General features: G+C 34.9%; 1 protein-coding gene across 2 annotated transcripts in view; it reads left to right on the forward strand.

Annotated features, from left to right (window-relative positions):
* Nucleotides 1–4,873: 4,873 nt before the first annotated feature.
* LOC102030009 (cytochrome c oxidase subunit 7B2, mitochondrial) overlaps nt 4,874–21,628 on the forward strand; it is a 118,232-nt gene continuing 101,477 nt past the window's right edge. The window contains exon 1 of one of the 2 annotated variants that reach the window (XM_013518038.1): nt 4,874–5,088. The gene's annotated coding sequence lies outside the window, so the exon portion shown is untranslated. The remainder of the gene's footprint in view (nt 5,089–21,628) is intronic. The other variant, XM_005391898.2, reaches the window with a different exon arrangement.

Raw genomic sequence — 21,628 nt, forward strand, 5'->3', positions numbered from 1 at the left:
GCAGTGTTTTTCAGTTTTAAATCAATTGATTCCCTGAACATATTTTTTTTTTATTTTAAAGAGTAGTAAATGAGAAACAAGAAATAGAACGGTAGCAACATACCAGTATCACAAACATAAACAAATCAACGCAAGAACATTCAAAATGATACAGAGTCTCAAGACAAAATAATATGAATCAACAGTGGTTGTTACATTACATATCACTATCCTCAATTACATTGCTCAGGGCGTGGTGGCTCATGCCTGTAATCCCACCACTTAGGAGACTGAGGCAGGAGGATCTTTGTGAGTTCGAGAGCAGCCTGGGCTACAAAGTGAGCTCAAGGCCAGTCTGAAGTGCATAGGGAGACCCTGTCTCAAAAACACCAAAAAATAAATAAATAAAAAAAAAAAATAATAAAAAAAAATGAAAGATTGCTCAAACACTATAGGGAATAAGAAAATAAACAGTCCCACACTCTAGCTCCTGAAAATATTTTTGAAAAGTATCTGGCACAAACTTTGATGCTCAGTAAATATTGGGTATTATTCTGATTATGTACTCCTGGATATAAAACTTCCCTAAAATATAGTGGCTTAAAAAAACAATGCATTCATTTTTATTCATTATACTGTGGGCTAACTTGGATAATTCTCACTTGGGTTCTTTATGCAGCTGAAGTCAAATAGCAGCCAAACATCAAATCATAGGAATGATTTCCTCAGTCACAGCATGATATCTAGGATGGGAAGTTTCCAAAGGCAATCGTTGTTTGAGGATCTTTCTATGTCCATGTGGTTACCGTGAGCTTTCTGATGACATGGCAGTGTTAGATGTCAGACTTCTTAACATAGCAACTGGCTTTCCTGAGTAAGCATTTCAAGTGAAAAGACTTAGAAAGAGTAAGTCTATTAATGCCTAGTACATAACCCAGCATGGTGTTATTTCTGCCATACTCTATTAGTCAAAGCATTTGTAAAGTCCACTCAGATTTAAGAAGAGGGGATATAAATCTCACCTCAATGGGAGGAGTGTCAAAGGATCATGGTCATCCTTAAACACCACATATACTGACATCATTTGGTAGTCCATTTAGTGAATTATATCTTTCTATATATTCTTGGCAGTTAAAACACCACTGTGGAGTTCAATTTCTTGAGCCTAAGGTCTTTCTATTAAGGTATTTAAAAATGTGATCTTTTTATAATTGATCTTATAATCACTACAGAATTGTAGCTTATGAAAAATAGCCCAGGCTATTATTTCCCTTTGACCTGCATTACTTGAGGTGTTGTTGTTCACTGAAACCACTTAATAGTTCAGGGCCAATTCCAAATGAGCAGAGAATTACTTATCCTGTAGTAAAACCCATAGCAGATACGTCTACATTTATAACACATGAAGCAAGACTGTGAGGGAACTGGGTCACAGATGTTTCTCTAAGCAAGATGCTAAACTAGAGGTCATTCAGGTTCCAGTAAAAAGAATTAGCAGAGCACAAGGGTTTCTTTCTGAACCTCAGCTAAACATAACAGTACATTTTAAATCAAAAGGACTCTGAGCTTTGGAACTGTGATAGTAAGATACATCTTTGCCACTGATATTATATATTGCCTTATAATTGTCCTTTCAAGGCAGTTGACTCCAGTCTTCTGTGTGGGCTGACAATTAAGCCAATTAAATGATAATTTGAAATAAGAACTTTTGAATTAATATTTGTGGTTCAATTTCAGAAATTTAGAAACTATATAAATAAGCAGTTCACTTGATCTAAATAATTGAAGATGTCGGTTCTGTCTAATACCTTGTAAACTTTTGACTGAGAAAACGAAAGATTGCCAGGAAGCATGAAGTAGAACCTCTTATATAAATATGTAAAATATATAAAATGTTAAGGCTCCAGGGCAGTATAGTCTCGTACCACAAATTCAGTACATTTTATGAATGCTAGTATTGCCAATTATTTTAAACGTATTAATGGCCAAGACATTATTTTATGAAAATTCCTTCTAAGATGTATTTTCTTTTCACTTTTTATCCTATTAGAATCACAAAGTTATAATCTGGCCAAAGAATCACAACCCAGTAATCCAAACATTAATTTCTAAGTAAGTTGTTTTATTTATTTAAATTTCTTAAAACCCATGAAGTTTATGCACACAACACAAATGAATACTTCTTAAAATCTGCTTATCACTCATTCCTTTCCTTATATTCCATAATTACCTCTATATCTCTGCCTCCATAAGTGTCCATACATGTAGCTTCTGATCATTCACCTGGTATCTTTTTACCTGTCCTAATTTCCTCTTAGTTTTCTAGCTTAATTTCTCCTCATATTTCATTACAAAGAAAAGATCTAACTTTATCACTGACAAAATCTGCTCTAGAAATTCCTAATCGCTCCCTTCTCTATATAATATTTCTGAGTGAGAATCAAGCTGAGATTTAAAAAGGGAACAATTTTTATTGTAGAGATAGAGGGGAAAGAATTATGTAAAACAGAACAGCAGTAAAAACAGGGTGCTCTGTCCATTTCTAAGATTAAACTCTGAGAGTTAAAATGAAACAGGGATAAAAACAAAATTTATATTTTCAGACAAATTAGATTTGAAGAGATCGTGTCAGAGGAGACTGTGTTCTATTCTTTATCTGGAGAGTTCTCAGAAACTCACCTTAAAAAAGAATGTGTGTATTATTTCCTGGCATCTTGTCCAATATAGTATTTATCTCTGATTTTTAAAATTCTTGTTGTAAAAGCAGTATTTATATTTGAATTAAAATAAGTCATGATGGATTTGTTGGGTCTTGATTTCTCTATCATATACTTCTGCTTCTAGTTTCTGCTATGTTCTCCTCTAAAAATATATGAAATGTGTGTAATATCAAAATACTGACTTTAACACATGATCAAGTCAGACAGTCAACAATACTTTATCTGTTTCCTTGATCCTCCTAGATCTAATATAAGGAAATCATTTTTTACTAAGTATAACATGCAGCACACTTACTAATAAAAATAAAATAAAGTGGTCTGGGACTCTAACAGTCCAGAGAGTTAGGAAATATTAGCTTTCTGGTTTTAGGTGGCAATGGGCAAAGTGTCTGATGCTCTTCCATGTTAACCGCTTGGGGTACCCTCTGATTGTGGTCTGGTCTATACCCAGGCCTTTTGAGATGCAAGGGCCCTTGCGGCCAAAGATGGCCAAGGGTAGGATCAATGGAACATCATAGATTAAGGACACACCTCATTTTTCTGGGAAGTTGAGGCTGTCTCTGCTCTGAGGCTCATGCAAAGTAGTCTGAATACCCTTGTTGGAGCTGACTTATGGCTTACTGTATATTATAAATACATATTTCATAATTTAGCAAAACTTCTTTTAATTTTGCAATTAACATTTTCAGAAGTAATGAGCTCAAAGCAAGGGAAATGTATGTTTAATAAGGTTTTACTACTAAATACTTATCTTTAATCATGTTGATAAATAATATGTAAACTGTACAAAATATGTCAATATTCTTCAACTACTCCAAGGACAATATACTGTGAAAACCAGGAGACATAAATCTACAAAAGAGTTATCAGCACCTACTTCACAAGTTAGGTATTTTATGAAAAGTACAGGAAAATTAAGAAATTAATGAAGTGGAAGAAGGTGCATGTACATATAATGTTCTGGAATGTGTTACACATGGCTGGTTTGATTTCATTGATATCAAATATTTCAAACAGAAAATCTGGTAATTTCCAATATTATTCATTTTTTTATTCAGTGCATGCAATGAAATAAAAATTTTAGAAAATTCATTCTTCAGAAGTAAAACATTTTATTGTGAATTTTTTTAGTTTGATTATTAGAAGCACTTTAATAAACTTTAATTTTCTATGAATTTTCTGTTCATTCGTTCTATTTTTCTATTGGCATGGTTCTTCCAAATTGAATTATTTTGAATACTTGTACGTACAGCAGTAATTTTAGTCACATGTTATATTTGTTTCAAACACTTTTTACAGTTTGATGGTCATTTTTCATTTGTTCTTTTGAAATACATATTTATTTTATTTTTATGTACTTGACTTTACATTTTCTTTTTAAGTCTATGCACTTTATCATTAGGAAATATCATTCTAACTAGAAACAATATAGATTTTCAGTGTCATTTTTTGATGACTTCAACTACACAGTGTTTATGAAATCAAATTATTCCCTTCTGTGATACTGCCTGCTTTGGATTTTCTCGACTGTCTATCAGATAAATAAAAACATAAATATTGTACATATTAAGGGTTACCATGTTATGTTTCAATATGTGTATTCATTATGTAATGTTTAAATCAGGTCAAAGATATCTATTTCCTTCAACATGAAAAGTTCAGAATACTTTCTTGTGGCTTTTTAAAAGATATGGTCATCATCGTCATTCATGGCTTCAGTACTGTGAAAGAACTTCTTACTCCCACCTAACGGTAAGAACTAAAACTTCTTCCCAACTTAATGCGTTACCCATTGGTCAACCTATCTCCCTCCTTCTCTTCTTCGTACAATCTCCAGCCTCTGGTACCCACCATTCTACCCTCAATTCTACCCACCATTCCACGAGACCAGCTTTTTTATATTCTACAAGTAAGCAAGATCATGTAGTTCTACTCTGTCTGGCTAGTTTCACTGAAAACGATGGTTTCTAGTTCCACCTATATTGTTGCAAATGATAAGATTTCACGCTTTCTGGGGGTTGATTAGTATTCTATGATGTGTACATATCATGATATACAAAATCTATAGTCCGTGAAAACATATTCCATCAAGTGTATATACTACGTATTATTTTGGAACCAAGAATACTTAAATTGTCTTCCTTCAATTCCAGAGGGTCACTTGAGCGAAATTTCTCTTCTTCCAGTGGAGGTGGCAGTCAGTGATCTGATTGGTCATTTGGAAGGTGAAAATTGACCCGCCCTTTTTCCTCCGCCCACGGGAAGTGCCCGCTGTATGCCAGTCTTCCGGTCTGTAAAACTGACACATACCAACTTTTCCCCGGCGCCATTTTCTTTCCGCTGCTGCTTGTGACGACGTTGGCAAGTCTGTTGGAGGGCTTCAGTTTCTGTAAGTCCGCAGTTACAAAGGGTTACTTTAGTTCTCTTGCTGATTCCTGGCTAGTTACAAGGGATTATTTTTCTGGCCGATTCTCCTCTTATTTCTTCCAGAGGGAAAAGGGAAAGAGAGACGTTATGTTTTGTCTGTTGCGCTCACGCTAACATCTAGGACATAGAGTGAAAATAGAAAACGAAAGAAGTCCTGGTTTTGTTCTGTGTTGTTTGTTTCCGATTCAGAATTAGGAGTTGCCCCGCAGCGTCCCGGCTCTGCTATCCACTGTTCTCCTTAAATGTCTCAGGCTGGGTACAGGTTTACGGTCAGTATTCCTGGCTCACTTTCTCGCGGTACTGAGATTACGAACTACGGAGTTTTACGTCTTGGTGATTTGTGGGGTTCGGAGCGTGGGCTATGGGTACGTAGGAGACCTTTGGCTTTGGCAAGACTGGCCTGGGCGCTGACCAGTGTTCAATTGCAGGGAGTTGTCGCCATGGTGGTTTTTTCTTTCCACAGTAGAATGACTATTTTTATGTAAGCAAATATTCTTTTCTTAGAGACAGGTTTCCGTGCCTTGGCTGTAAACAAAGGCATGCAACCTTTGAGAGGCCCAGCAACTAGAATCTGACAGAGTGCTTTAAAGGATGCATTAAATGGGTTTTAATCAAATGGCCACTGCTGTTTAGCCTTGAAATCTGAACATAGAATTTTTTTTTAAGTAGCCTTGTTTGAGACAAAGTCTTGGTCATAGAGACTCCGTATGTCAGCTTTTTAGGTCTCAAGAGTGTTTCTACTATCTCTAGCAGTATTTGCAGGAAATACTTATAATGCCAAAACTGATTTTTCTTTTTTATTGTTTTACTTGCCTTCTGAGTCAAGAAAAGGAACTGCAGAAAGAGAGATCATGGAGTCATTTCTAGAAAATAGCATGTAGGTTTAAAAGTTGCCCCAACCTGACACAGTGACAGGTATCTGTAATCTCAATATTTAGGTAGAGTGAGGCAGAAGGATTACAAGTTCAAGTCATGCCTGGACAATTTAGGGAAACCTTGACTTTAAAAAATAAAAAGGATTTGGGATGTAGCTCAGTGGCAGAGTGCCCCTGGGTTCTATCTCCAGTACAAAAAACATAAAGCCTCAACAAGCAAACCGAAAACAAAAAGTTACTGCAACTTCTTAATAAATTGGCTTTGATTTTGATAATTGCATAAACTGTGACAATAACTTTGATTCTTGAGATCCAAACTGACTCTAGCCATGGGAGGTAAATATGATATTATGAAAATAGGTATCAATTTAAAAAGAACTGGAGACCCTTCTTGTTAAAAGTATATGCCTTCTTCATAATTAAAGATAAGATACAACTCAAAATTATTGCAAAAACTAAGGAAGTGAAAAGATTCATGATTGAAATGTTTTGGTTCTAGTAATTTTGTTTAGTAATTTTAGGTATTAGAGAATGTCAAACATGTCAGTGTTAATATAGAGCAATGGAGGGAGGGAAAGGAAAGAATAAAGTAAATTACAGTTGTAGAAAAGAGTTCTTTTAGGAGAAAACAGGAATAACAAACAATGAAATTTGAAGTTGAAGTAGACATCTATAAGAAAAAAATAGAGACTGAAGGGGAGCTAACTGCTGTAAAGCAGAGTATTGGGAAAGGGAGAAGTGTTTCTTACTGGATTGAAATAGGGGGCTGATCCTAAATTAATTGAAGAGAAAGAGACAAGATTGCAATGAAATGACTCTTTCAAAGACAGTCAGTAATTAAATAATTGCGAGGTCACAGAAAAGGATGTTTAAAGGCATTTAAAGTTGCATCTTAAGTACTGAAGATTAGGAAGATCTGTAGATTACACAAAGTATCACTAAGTAATTTTTAAGGTAATATAGCCATTGTCATATTTGAATATAGATACTGCTTATGGTTTGAAGAAATGTTCTCAAGATTTAAGAATCATGATTGAGATTAGCAAAATCAGTTATAATTCAAGACACTAGGCAAGAAAATAAGTTCAAGTTGAATGAGCTAGATGTCAGTCTGATGGGAGAAAAGTTTCTTGATGGAATTCTGTATCTCAGGATGTGGAAGGGAAAAGATTTGTTTGAACAGTAGGTGCTTTCAGTAAACTCTAAATTAAGCCATTTCATTGTTGGTAAAGATGACTGAGGAATTTAACAAACAGCAGTATGTTTAAAAACAAAAACTAAGATGTAGAGAAAAATAATAAGAAAGAAATATTTGTTTACAGCAAATAGCATTAATAATACGTTTTGGAGAAGAGGGCAAATTAATAAGCAGATTAAGCAGTAAAAAACTCAACTTTTTAGATGGTGTAAATAGTTACAAATTTAAAATGATTCATATAGTACAGAGAAAGATGGAAGAAAATCAAAACTAGAGGCATATTTCTTGCTATAGAAAAATGTAGCCAAAAAAAAATGCTGGTCTGTACAATTCAGGGACAAAATGCAGTGCCTGAAAGAGCACATAGAAGAGGAATTAGTTCTCACTGGGCCCCTAGGGGGTCAGGCTCCTGAAGCATCCATTGTGGCTTAAGTTCATGAATCTGTGGAGAATGATTTTCCAGCTGAAACAGATGAGATAAAACAGAGGCCTTCCTAGGTTTCACCCGTTTAGCAAGTCTATAACAACAGGCAGTAGAAAGAACCATTTTAGTGTGGGACCGAAAAATCCGCTTACTGGAGACAGTAGGCTGTACTTTTGTAAGATATAGTTCATTCCCAGTAGCACGAGAATACTGTAAACTCAGATGTAGAAGGGGAACGGACATAAAGATACTTTTAAAATGTGTTTTAGAGGAAGAAAATGTCCGTTTGGTAAAAGCTGGTAATGGTGATTACAAACTTTTACACTTACGTGAAAGGCAGGAAATTCATTCACAGTGGCATCAAGTGCACTAAGTTCATTTCCCTAGCAGATGTGATAAATCCACAGGGTTAATATTAACATATTGATAGCATTGGTGCTCTGTCATGCCCTTCCATCCTGAAGTTCCTGCCTTGGTGCTAGCCAACTGTGGACAGAATCTCTTGAAACTGAGCAAAATTAAACTCTGGTCCATTAAGTTGTGGGTGTAAGGTATTGTATCCCACCAATGCGAAAGCTGACTACTACAGATGAAATTATTAGCATAGATTATAACACAGGATATTTAAAAGCTGCAGTAGTTGGAAAAAGAGATGGATCAGTAGAGGCTTGTTAGAGTACTGGACAATACTTAGTGGAAGTGAAAGAATATGAGTTGGACCTTGTTTTGTATAAGAAGGAAAGAAAGAACATAGTGTAGCAGTTTAGTTCTTAACATGAACTAAGACCATTACTTAAAGACATGTTTTGTTAACTCTTTTCTCCCTGAATAGTGAATGATTCGGTGATTATAATGAGGTAATGTGAAGAACAACTCCTTCCTTCATGAGTTTGAGTATAGTCTTACAGTCCAGTGTGATTCATTGACTAAATGTATGGTCAGTGAATAGGAGAATATATTCTGGCAGCAATCAGTACATCAGGTTAAATCAAAGAATTTAAACCTGTTGCCCATACAATGGAATTGACACATACTTAATTTTGGTTTTTGGAACAAAAAACTCAAAAAGTAAAAATTTCTTGTGTACTTTATGAATGTAAGTAACTTCAAGATTTAGAGAAAACAATACTGTTTACATAGGAAAGAGAGAAATTAATCTTTATGCATATTTGGATATTGGCCAATGAGTGCATCTAAGAGGAAGATCCTTGTGGACATTGAATATGTGGTCCTGAAATGCCAGGCAGTTGTTGAAGGTTGAGGGTTCAGTGCTTTAAAGAGGCAGTAGTCATAATGGAGTTACAAGGCCCGTGTAGAGTTTAGAGGAAGCCCTTAGAGCATTAAGAAGAGTGACAGGTGCATTTAGAGAACAGAGGAGTATAACTAAGGAACGTGAAAAAGAATGATGTAAGGTTCATGTGGTTAGCAATATCAGATATTTACATGAAGTAGGAGAAAATAACGTCTGAGAAATCATCACTAATCTGGTTTACGGTGTTACCTAGGACGGGGGGAAGGCGTGTAATAGAGACCTGAACTCTTAGTTTTAAATACACAGTTTACACAGTTGTCACCCATTTTTGCAGACTACTTTGTCACATAAATTGAGAATGGGCTATTTAGTTTGAGTCCCAGAAGGGTAAGGATGTGGGTGAGGATGAGTTGTCAGCCTTAGCGATAACCCTCAGGGGTTCCTATGAGAGAATGTCTGAGCGGGGACAGTAAATGGGCTGGTTCTTAACTTAGTGTTGTTTGATCCTAGTCTGTAGGGTGAACTGTTTCTTACCAGAAGCCTGAGTATTGTCTATTAAATGAGGATCAGTAAAGGAAACTTGGAGAAATACAACTTTTTCTGATACTCAAGAAGAAAGGTGCTTAGGATTCTCCTGACACAGAGAGAATCTAGCAGAGCTGGTGTTGGATTAATTTTATTTACATGGATAAAAACAAAGCAAAAAAGAAATTTGCGGAGATGTCAAACCCCCACCTTTTTCTTTTCTTTTGTCTTAAGGCCTGAAACAAGGAAGGTGGCTGGACAAAAAGGGAATCACAACCTGAATTTTAGAAAAAAATCTAACAGTTCATGACAGAGTCCACAGCCTGAGTGACCTGTATTCCCAGACAGTTGCCCCTGTCATGACCCCATTTGTTTCTGGTTCAGTTGTCTGTGCCCCTGGGGTGAGGCTAAAATAGAGGACAATTGGGAAGCCAGCCTCCGACTGCAAAATAAACCTTCAGTTGTCATTTTAATGGCCGTACCATTTCACCTTAATTTAATTTCCCTACCTCCAAGAATATATCTTGTTTTGTAAGTTCACAAGCTGACACATCATCCAGAGACTATTTATTTTCCCTATCTCCTTCACACAAAAGCTGAGATTATTCTTGCAGTAGTAATCAAGATCTTCTGTCTTTGGGTTGCAAAGAAAATGCATTCAACTGTACTTGAAAGAGAAAATTGAAATTCGGCTACAGATGATAAAGCACATTCTCTTTCTCTTTCATTTTTGTCTGCTCATATCAGCTGAACTGCATTAATAAAAGCAAAAGGTGCCTGTTGCTAGTTATTGGCAAAAAATACATTTGATTGCCCCAAGCTGAGTACTAGGCACATTGAGGTTTTTTCCTAATATAGAATCTTGTGTTTTTGGTCCTTGGTTAAAAAATCTTGTATTTCCCCCTCCCCGCTGGTGAGGGCTAGAATGGTACAAAGTAAACCAGGAAAATATTCCCCAGAGGAAGATTTTCCACTACTTCTAATAGCTGAGCAACTGTGAATCTTCAGAAAACGATTAAATCTCAAGTGTGATTGGGTTGCCTATCTGTTGTAACCATTGTACATTACTAATATTTTTTAAGGAAACAACCCAGTATGCTTATTAAATTTTATAATTCCAGCTTTAATTATTTAATGTATTTATTCATTTGGTAAGTCATGAAATGGTCACTGGAAACATTTACCAATAACATAATCACCACAATAATAAAAAGCATCCAAAAATAAAAATAGATCCATACCTCAGAAATAGAGATTTCCATAAACAAAGAATGTACTGTAGATTTTTCTTTTTCTCCACCAGACAGTCTCATGGACATGTTGATTGTGAAACCATAGTAAAGTTTACAGAAATGCAAGAGTAAGGAGAAACTAGAATTTCATATTCATTTGTACTCAGTAAATAATTCTATTTAGCCAGCCTTATAACAAGAGCCTAATGGCACAAGTCCAGGCAAAATTGTGATTTAGCAATAGTTTATCTTCAGGTACTTCTGCTTTCCTCTTTGTGTGCTTAATGATATCTTCTGTAGAGGCCTCATTGATTTCTCTTTCCTGCAAATTTATTTGTTCCTCAGAGGAGATGACATTTATTCTGAGGCTTAAATGATAAAGGTGATGATGATGCAAATAAAGGAACGCTTTAAGACCAATCAGCCCTGGCTTCAAATCTGATTTTAATTATTTTCTAGCTAAGTGATTTTTAATTAATAATTTCTCCCTTAGGGAGATCATGGCTTTGTGTAGTCTGAAGCTTATAGAAGGATGAGGGAGAGAGAGAGAGAGAGAGAGAAGAGAAAAAGGATAAAAAAAAAAGAACCTGGGATGTATTATATACATGTACCAACTTCCCACAAAAATGTAAACATTATGTACTACAGACATGTACTAATACCTGAAAAGAAAGGCTATGAAATCAGTAGAGAGAATTCCAAGTAGTTGGTATATTTGCAGTCACTTGTGTTATCATTTTCAAAACATTTTCCACAGCACATGGGAGAGCTACAAAAGAAAAGGATTTTTATAGCCAAGTAAGTTTGTAAAACGTATACTGTGATATGTTCTTCTCAGAGTGTCTTAACATGTCTCAAAAGTACATTCTCAGTGTACTTTTATCATAGTTAAGGCTTTAATAAGACCTCCTAACAAACTGTACATTCTTTTAACCTTATTTGTTCATGAAAAAAGTTGTTTCAACAGCAAATACTATTACCAAGGTAGATCACTGTCTTGGATACAGTGACCTACTCCAGTCTTTATTTTCTGAAGATATGGGGGCAACTTTGATTTTCTCTCCTTGGAAGGAGTTACTCTGTTTCTTCTAATTTCAGAGGTTGATATAGGGTGAGGGCCAAAATTTGGAATCAGAATGTCAGGCACTGAATAAATCATCTTTCAGTGTCCTTGTATATAAGCTGATGACATGTTGTAATGTGTCTTGTGCAAAGAAATGCCACAGCCGTATGTGCTTCAATGTGTGATGGCCGCCCCAGTCCCATCATTTAGAAAATGTGTTGTGAATTCCCTCATAAATAATAGAAATAAAGATACATGACAGTACTTTAAAAGATGTCTACATATACCAAATCCTGTGACATTTCTGGTGGACTTGCTCTAACTTCATAAGAAAATACCCAGCCCAGTGAGCACTTGGTGTACTGTTACTTCTGTTCTCTTTTTATTCTGTCCTCTAATCCATAACAGTGATACTGATAGTCCCTACAGTTAGTAAAAGAGTTGGGAAGATTAACATTTTGCTATAGTTAAGTCAGAGGGAGTCCTTGACTCCAAGGTAAAGCATGATTGCTTTTCTTTCGACAGTTATAGTAACATTTTTCTTTGGAACCTGTTGGTTGTGCTCAGTTACAGATTTTAGGGTTTGCCTCTGCTGAAGGATGCTCAGTATTAGTAAAATATATTTGACTGAAGAGAGTGAAAGATTAGGAAATAGACGATTATGTAAGATGTCCATTGCACAGAGGTGGAGCAAAAGGAAGCCATTTGCATCTGAGACTCATCCTCTCTTCACCGCATCACAGTCGTGTGGCCGCAGTGTAATTTGGATTTGACTTTCAGGATGTTTTATGCCTAAAGAATTGTGCTCCCTTCAGCTTTTGCTGAACCCGCTGTCATTCTCTCATAACAGTGGGTGGAAGAAAAGAGGAAGAAGCAAGAGGGGGCTAAGGGATACACACAGTAATCAATAATGACATGGCACGGTATTCCCAGTCCACTACATAGATTTCAGAAGGGTGTAGGAAGCTTAAATTGAACCTAAGTTACTATTTTTTTTGTTAGAACTTTGAGATGAGAGAAAGATGTAGGGATTTTAGACACTTGTGTTATTAACAGTGTGTTCTCTTATGCAGTATTCTCCGAATTTGGGAAGTCTTTCTCCTGACCTGTCACCTGTCTCACTGCGACTTCCTTTAAGTCTTCTCTACTAGATTCTCATCATTCTGTCCTTCAAATGTTGAAGTCTTAGGGCTCTGTCTTTAGATCACTTCTCTTCTTTACATATGTTTACTCATGATATGCTCTTTTAATTCTCATGTATACACTGAAGATTCCACCGCATATAAACCTACTTTGAGTCTCTCCTTTGAACTTTTGACTCATATCCAGCTCTCTACCTAAATCTAACACATCCAGATTTGAATGTTTGGTTTTTGTTTACCAAATGTGTTTGATATCTGGAGATACATATATATATATATAAAGAACTGCCATTTGTCCTATAACATTGTCTTTAATTGGTAACATCTAGTTGCTTAGGTAAAATATTTTGACATCAAAAATTAATTGTCCTCTAATTGTTCCAAATTTCATAACAGCAAAACTGTTGGCTGCACAAATTCTGTAATTTTTTAGGAATCTGACCACCGCTCTTCATTTCCATATCACCACTTTCGCCCAAGCCCTCATTGTCTCTAGACAATGGACTCTTAGGTTTTTCTTGAACTCCTTGCCCTCATCTTGCCTCCGTTCAACTATACTTTACCTGTGGCTGCTAAAATGGTACTATGCCATTAGCCTCTGTGTAATATACTCTAGTGACCATCTTACTCAATAATATTCAAAATCTTTACTGTGTTCCAAAGGCATTACACTGTGTCTCCAGACTTCTTTATCCACTTACTGTTCTCTAGCTCTTTTGTTACTCAACCCTTTAACTACATCATCTCTGTTCTCTCCATCTTGAACATTCTTATTTAGATGTCCACATGGTTTGGTCTGTGTTTGCATAACAGCTTGTCTGAGAGACTTCACTGACTATCCTGTTGAAAGTAGTATCCTTCTTTGAATCTCTCATTGCTGCTTCTGTATCTCAGTACGGTGTAAGAATTACAGTGGAAGACATTGTCTGATTGTCCCCTTTGGTACACTCACAGTCTAACTGTGCTGGTATAGGCACTGAATTGATAGACACCCAGCTGGTATTTAGGGAATGAATGAATGAACTGTCATATACGTTCTAGGAACTTTGTTTGCTTTGGACTCACAATGTATTTTCTCCTAGAGTAGCCTAAAAGTGTAAGACCACAGTCAGATCCTTTATAGTTCCACACAGTTGCCAGATTCAGCTTTTAGCAGCTAATCTCTACTAGGACAGAGTCAAATGCTTGTGACTATGAGAACATGGCATACACTAAGTAAAGCCTAGACTTACTTTTCTGCTCAGATACACCAGAGTAACATAAATCTTCAGGAGTCATTTCAGATCCCACTTACTGGGGGCTTAAGTTCACTGTCTGCTCCCTTTGGCTACATCTGTTATTTCTGGAAATAGGCTGAGCTGGCTGTATGGGTTTAGGGTTGTTAATGCTTGCATGGATTGTCTACCACTTGTCATGCAAGCATCTCTTGCTTTGGATAGATGATATTTTTCCCTTCTAATAAAAGTAACACAGGCTAAATTTATTGGGAAAGATTATAGTAACAGTTGTAGAAAAAAGTGGAAAAGTAGTAACTTTTTTCAACTCCTTGAAAACTATTATTAATATTTTTGATATTTCTTACCAGTTTCATTTTAGAGCGTATATGTCTATTTACATAGTTGGAATAAATCAGCAGTTTATGAACACTATTTATATTTACATTTCTTTGTTCTTTCCTTAAATAAGTTTAATGGAAAAGCTGAGTAAATTTCACTTTTTGTCTTCAAACAAGCTACTTCTCAGAAGGCATTCCTTTTACGTATAATTAGAGGCTTCATTCTATCCATGCTGTCATTACCAAGTATTTGAATGTACACTTGTCCTCTTTTCATACAGTTTAAAAAACTCTGTCTTCATAATATTTGGCAAAGTATGTCCATGGCAGCCTTGTATGTCTTTCTTTCCAGCTTATAAGTTGTTTTTACTGAGATCAGAATGCAGCCTGCGAAAGGGAAAGTTAAAATGTGTAAAGAAGACATTGAGGAAGAGTGGAGTAGTGCTATGGTGTCAGGCCTGGTGGATATGGGGAAGAGTTGAATAACACTGGCTTGTGACAGAACCTAAATCCAGAGAACAGATAAAAAATACATAATAGGACCACACTTTGAGATCCAGATTCTGACCTACCAAGGTGGGTGTTAAAAGGCCTAGCCAGAGAGAATATAAACAGTAATCATAATGAAAGAAGGAAATATGAAAACTATTTATAAAGATGGTTTAAATAATTCTACCAAATGGATCTTTCTCCCTGGACTGGTTTAATTAATGCATGATCATTATTAGACACTAGAATGTGAAGATAAATAAATGCTACACTTAAGAATATCTGTTAGTACTTATTCTGTGGTGTTGGGAGTATGTATGAAGGGGGTTTAGGGAAAGAGATAAGGCGGAAGTATAAAAAGAGACAGGAAAATGACGCAATGCCACAAAAAACGTTTGAGAAAAATGTAGTAATCTGCTCCTATCCATCACTGGTATTTAATAGAACACAACTTGTGAGGTAGTGTTTATCAGTGAATTTCTGACTGTCACTGTGCAATGTTGTTTTCTAGACATTTAAGTCACTAAAGGTGAAGTGAGCCAGCAAGCAGGCCTTCCATTTAGGACAGCTGTTTTAGCAGGGGTTAGCAGTGTACTGTTGCTTTCAGGATTAATGGTTTCAAATACAAGTAAGACATCTCCAGAAGATGGCAAAGGAAACCTTGGACTAGGCCAACTCCTTTCAAGCAGATGGTAGACAGTAACTCTGTTAAAATGAGGAAGTTAGGAGTCAGGGTGTTGCTCCTTTACTGAGGATTCTTGCTGAACTCATATAGAAATCATGAATTGGCAAATTATAACTCTTTTAGCGAAAATACCTGTGGGCTTTGACTGGGCTATTAGCTCGTTTAGTGTTAATGGCCCTTCTTTTCTATTTTTTAAAAAAAATTAATATTATTGGTACAAGTTTGCTTAATGACCCTTCTTGGCACTTGGAGCAAGCAGTTACTTAGCAGGCCTTGGAGATTATGGCCACCGGAGATACCAGCCACTAGCAATTCTTTGTCCATTTCCCCACTCTCTGGTGCCACTTATCTTAAGTGCTACCAGCTCTAACTGCTGGCTGCTCTTGATGCCAGTTGCCATTGTTGTTACCTGCACACCCTATGCTACTTAAGACAGAAATCATGACTAGGTAGAGATATGCCACCCAGAAGAAGCTTTATCAAAGTTCATGATACAGAGCTGCATAACTGCAACAGTGCGGTGAAAAACAGTACACAGATGAATGCAGACTAATATGCACAAGTTGATTATATAGGGTTTTATGGGTAGGAGAGGGGCCTGTCATGAACATGATAAAGGCTGCAGAGAGATAAAGTCATCTATAGTACTACAGAGGGGAGTCATCTGTGATGGATCAATGACTGAAACTATAGCTGAAATAAGTAGCTCTCAGCAGTCATGGGGGATTCCTGCTTAAGGTATGAACTTCGATATTTAGGGTAGCGATGTATCTTTTGGGGAGCCCTGGGGCCTCTCTCCCCTGTCTCATTGCCTGCTATGAAATGAGCAGTTTTCTTCCACTGCCTTTTATCGTGATGTTTCTTCCTTGCTGTAGGTAAGGAAAAGCAATAGAACCAGCATAGTATAGACTGACATCTCTGAAACCATGAGACAGAATAAACCTTTTCTCCTTTAAACTGTTTGTATCAGGTATTTTGTCACAGCCATTGTAGAGCTGTTCTACACAACGATCTTAGATAAAGCTTATAAACTTAAGCCCTGAGTGGTAGAAAGGGTGTGGGTGAAGGATATAAGGCAATCTTTTTCTGTTTTCTCACAGACATCAAACTGACTAGGAGTAAAGTTCTACTTCTTAAATGATTCACTTCATTTTTCTGTGCATATCTGTAGGATAGGAGTACCAAGCATCTTTCTGTGGGAAAAATACATGAGAATGCATCCTCTAAAATGCTTCTCAGAAAATAAGACAAATCATGATTATTAATGAGATGATATTCAGTCCTGTCCTCTCTCCTTCCTTTTATTCTTTCCATCTTTTATTTTTCTTAAGCCCTTTTCCATGTGAACCAAATAATGATTCTTGCTTGTTAGAATTGTAATACTAATTTTTTAAGCCAATTATATTTTCATATTACTAAGAAGATTTTCTACCTAGAGTACAAAACATATCTGCACTTCTTTCCCACACCAATTAACAGTTCTGTCCAGTAGATGGACTCCCTTATGTACACATAGGGGTTTTATCGTTCTTTTAATCAAGTGTTCCTTAAATTTGTGGAGAGGCTTTTCCTCATATTGAACTTCTGGTTTCATCCATTTATTACTTAAAAGCTGAAAACAGATTCTGTGATTCTGCCTAATCCTGTTTGAGAAATAATTTCATCTTTACTTTTTTCTTTTATTTTTGTCTTAGTATGTATCTTGACACATTTATTTATCAATCAAGTTTCTTTTGTAATAACTAGTTGTTTTTCTTGGACCCAGTTTTATAATTTGTAGCAAATTCTTTCAACATAAACTGTTTTTTGTGTTTATATTAAGAGCAATATAAGATATAAATAATTACAGTTGTTATGAAAATAATTTTTCACATTCTCCATAGCTTTTCTCAGCACATTACTCTAGAGTAGCATTTTTAAATGCATTTCTTACCAAGAAATTGGCACTTGTGTCACTTTTAAGATGATCCCTATAACTTGGATTCGTTTGAAGACTGATGACTTTGTTTTTTTGATTTTTTTTGTTTGTTTGTTTTTCTTCCGGTACCAGGAATCAAACTCATGACCTTGCACTTGCCAGGCAGGCACTGTGCCACTGAGCTAAATCCCCAGCCCTTGAAGTCTGATGACTTTGGCAATTTCTTTCTCTGTGCCGTTGGGACAAGTGTAGATTAATTTTATAAATAGGTTATCAGTCCTATGTTTCTACATAGAACTACTGTCTATTCCTGTTGCTTGGAAATTTGACTCACCATTTATTTGTAGATGTTATTTGCTTAGTGATACTTTGAACAGTTGATTTAATATATTTATTCCAACTTGAAGGAGAAGTCTCTTGACTTGGGAATCTAATTGAGGAAAGCCCTCATGTAGGTAATATTTGTGCATTATTTCTCTTTGAGATGGCCAGTGATGATAATATGTGACCCCAAACCAAACTTTCCTGACAGCTCACTGCTAGTTCTAGCACCAGTGGAAGAATTAAATGTTGAGACAAATCGACAAAAATAAAGTAACCATTTTCCTGTAAAATTCAGCCTAACTTTGCTACTTGTATTCTAGGTTATATGCCTGTGAAAGGGAAAGATTATTATCTTATTTATATTTTTGTAGCATCTGATGTCAAACGTAGAAGCACAATGTTCTGCTCATATCACTTGTAGGCAGATATTTTTTGACTAGAATGGGGCTGGCTGATTTATTTAGCAAACCCAAAAGAGCAAGGCAACTCACAGATACAAATATAAAAAAATCTCTTTATGAAATACAAATGTACTAAGCCATAGACAGTTATATATCATTCAGAACTTGCCAATTTGTTTACTTATTTACCTGTAATATTACAGTTTTATGTTATTTCCCCTTGAGAAGAGTTGCATTTCAAAAATTTTAATATTTCTTTTACCTAATACACAGCTTTACACACAAATGCATAGTATATTAGATATTTGTCTTTGTGCATGTTTTGCCAGTATATAATTTCTTAAGAAATAAAATTATTGTTAAATGCACCTTTATATGCTGCAGTGCCTTATATATTACAATTTAATAAAGGAATGGAAAATAGTGTCAAGTTAAAATGAGAGTTGGATTTAATAATGATATTATTATTAAATATTATTAAATATTATTAAATAATATTATAACCGATATTATTAATATTATTAATGATATTATTAATGATATTATAATTATTAACAATAATATCAATATTATAATGATTATTAATAATATTAATAATTATACTAATAATTGTACTATATTAATAATTGATAATATTATAATAATTATTAATAATATTATAATATTAAAATTATTAATAATATTATTAATGATATCATTAATATTATTAATGATATTATAAATATTATTAATGTTATTATTATTAATTATAACATTAATAATGTTATTATTAATAATTATATACAGACTATATATAGTGGCAATATATTCTAAGTTATAAAGTTAAGATAAAGTCATACTTCATCTCTGTAGTTTAGCATATCAGAATTTCTGACTTAAAATGTTATCTACAGAATAGAAAATGAGTTTATGGGAAAAGTAGGCTTGAGCAAATCATTGGAAACTAGGGCATTAGTGGAAATGTAATGGGCCCAATAAAAATAGTATCACTAAGAGCTATGTGTATTGTTTGTATATAATCCTCAGTGCATTTAGGATTTCATCACAAAATAATGATGAAAATGTCTTTATGTAAGGAAATGTGAAGAAAGATCATGGATATTCAACTGAGGAGATAAGAACAAAATTCACCAGAGACTAGGACACAGCCCCCTTCCAAGCAGAGCTGCAAGGGCACTGAAGGGGAAACAAAGGAATGAGTGAACAGTGTGTGTATTCTCCAGTATTCCTCCCTGGCTTGCTGTGTTCATTTGCTGCGGCTTGGCAGTAGAAAATTGAGAGAAAAATCATGGATCAATCCATTTATTTTTGTGTTAGGCTAATCGTATTCCACTGTTTACTGTTCATATATGAGCTAATTGTTTAGATGAACAGAATGTATTTTATTGCTTTCAAAATTGATATCATATGAAATGCAACTTCCTGCTAAGTGGAATAGAAAATTAAAAAGTACAAAATCACCTACACAGAATTTTTAGGACAGGAAGGCATAGTTTTGAATTATGGCTCCTTTATTAGGTGTCTGACCTTGGGCAAGTTATTAAACCTCTTAGAGATTGAGGTTTTTTTTCTGTTTCTGAAGTGGAAGTAGTAGTACTTAGAAACATTTGAAGGCACAATATAGTATAATTTATCTCTTAATGTGTTATGAAAACTGAAGGCTGAAACACATATATTCTGATTTCTACTGTGTAGCACAATTTTCAGCCTGTGCTTTAGGTACTTACAAACATGGACAGGAATTCTGTGTGTTCCAATATCCTGTTTCCAGGATGACACAGAGAGATGAGTAAAGATAGTGCTGAAATTTCATTCTGATATCAGATTATTTCCATTTAGAGGCTCTGACAGTAATTAAGTATTAAAATTCAGATATTGTAATGAAATCCTTCATATTCTTCAGTTGGTAGATAAAAATTAATTTTAGAAAAATTTCAGTAGAAAAATAAGTACATAAGGAGAAGAATTTTGAAAAGACAGTATTAGAGATGTTGCTGTTTATGTAATATAGGTCAGATGACCAAGAAGATGTATACCAAAGTTTCAAACCTGCAAAGTAATTTGCAGAAAGCATAAGTGATAGGCATTGTCAAAGTAGTTGGAGGCAGTTGATCGTTTTCTTGACATAGTTAAACATTTCTTCTTAGAATTAATACATTTATGATATGCTAAGTTGGCCAGATATGAAGCCAATTTAATTATACTCAGGACTAGTACTACCCTTACAGGAGATTTAATCTTGGGTATGAAGTTTACTTTTTTTTTTTTTTTTTGGTCAAGCATTTAAGTTAGAGGTATTTCTCCCTCTGTCAAAAATAAATGATATCAATTTATTTGATACAAAATTATGGACTTTAACTCATTAAAAGATCCTCATTAATTATGAAGAATGAAGTCTTTTTACCATTTGTAAATTTTTGCAGAGGTAATGAGGGCAGTGCAGATTTGTACTAATGATGGTGAAGATAGAATAAGGGTTTACTATGATATGATTTAAGAAAAATGACAAAAATCCACTATTTCATTATTATCCTACCCTACAGGCCACAGTTTCAAATGGCATTAAAATTATTATATTCCTTGAGGATCTTCCTAATAAGCTTTGGGACTTTCCAAATCTTCATACTACCTTGGAAAAACACTCAGCTTTAAAAATGTCTTCTTCGAGCGGTACTGTAAAAGTACTAGAAATAGACTCAGGCTCTCTATCTTGGTCAGGACTCTGCTTGAGATATTAATATAAAGTTTACCAACACAAAATGTTGAAGTGTAACCCAGGTTCAATTGGACCCATTAAGAATTTTTATGTTACAGGGTAATTTATCAGATTTATATATCTATTGGCACAATTTATAGTATCATACAGCTCCCCAATAGGCATAGTTCAAGAAAGAAATCAATCTTTGTCATTTTCTAGTCTCTTTTGTCTTTGAAGTGTGGCATGAATGTAATAGTAAATAAAAAAACCCCAAGTAGGTAGCGGATCCATTCTTTCTTTTATAAAGACATTGGCTAAGATCTCAATTCTTATATAGGTGATATTTATAACATACAGAGTTTAGAAAGAAGAGAACTTCATAGTTGGCAAAGAAATATTTTACTATCCCGAGACACATCCATCTGAAATACTAAAACTTTAAGTAAAATTTCTCTGTATACCATTCAATTACATGTATCAGTTATTTTACTTTATTTTATTTTAAAGATAAAAGAACCAACACATATTAACAAACCCACACATAAATATAACAACATAAAAGCAATAAAAGCAATGTAGAATTTTAAACAAGGTGACAGGAAATTAACAATGATTGTTGTATTACTTATTGTTATCTTCAGATTGGTTACTCAGATAAACAAATATAGGCATGTAAGATTGATCAAACAGTTAAGCATTAACTGTTCTTTTCAATAAAGCA

Source organism: Chinchilla lanigera, unplaced genomic scaffold (assembly GCF_000276665.1).
Source record: "Chinchilla lanigera isolate Chin_1 unplaced genomic scaffold, ChiLan1.0 scaffold00042, whole genome shotgun sequence".
In the NCBI taxonomy this organism is placed as follows: Eukaryota; Metazoa; Chordata; class Mammalia; order Rodentia; family Chinchillidae; genus Chinchilla; species Chinchilla lanigera.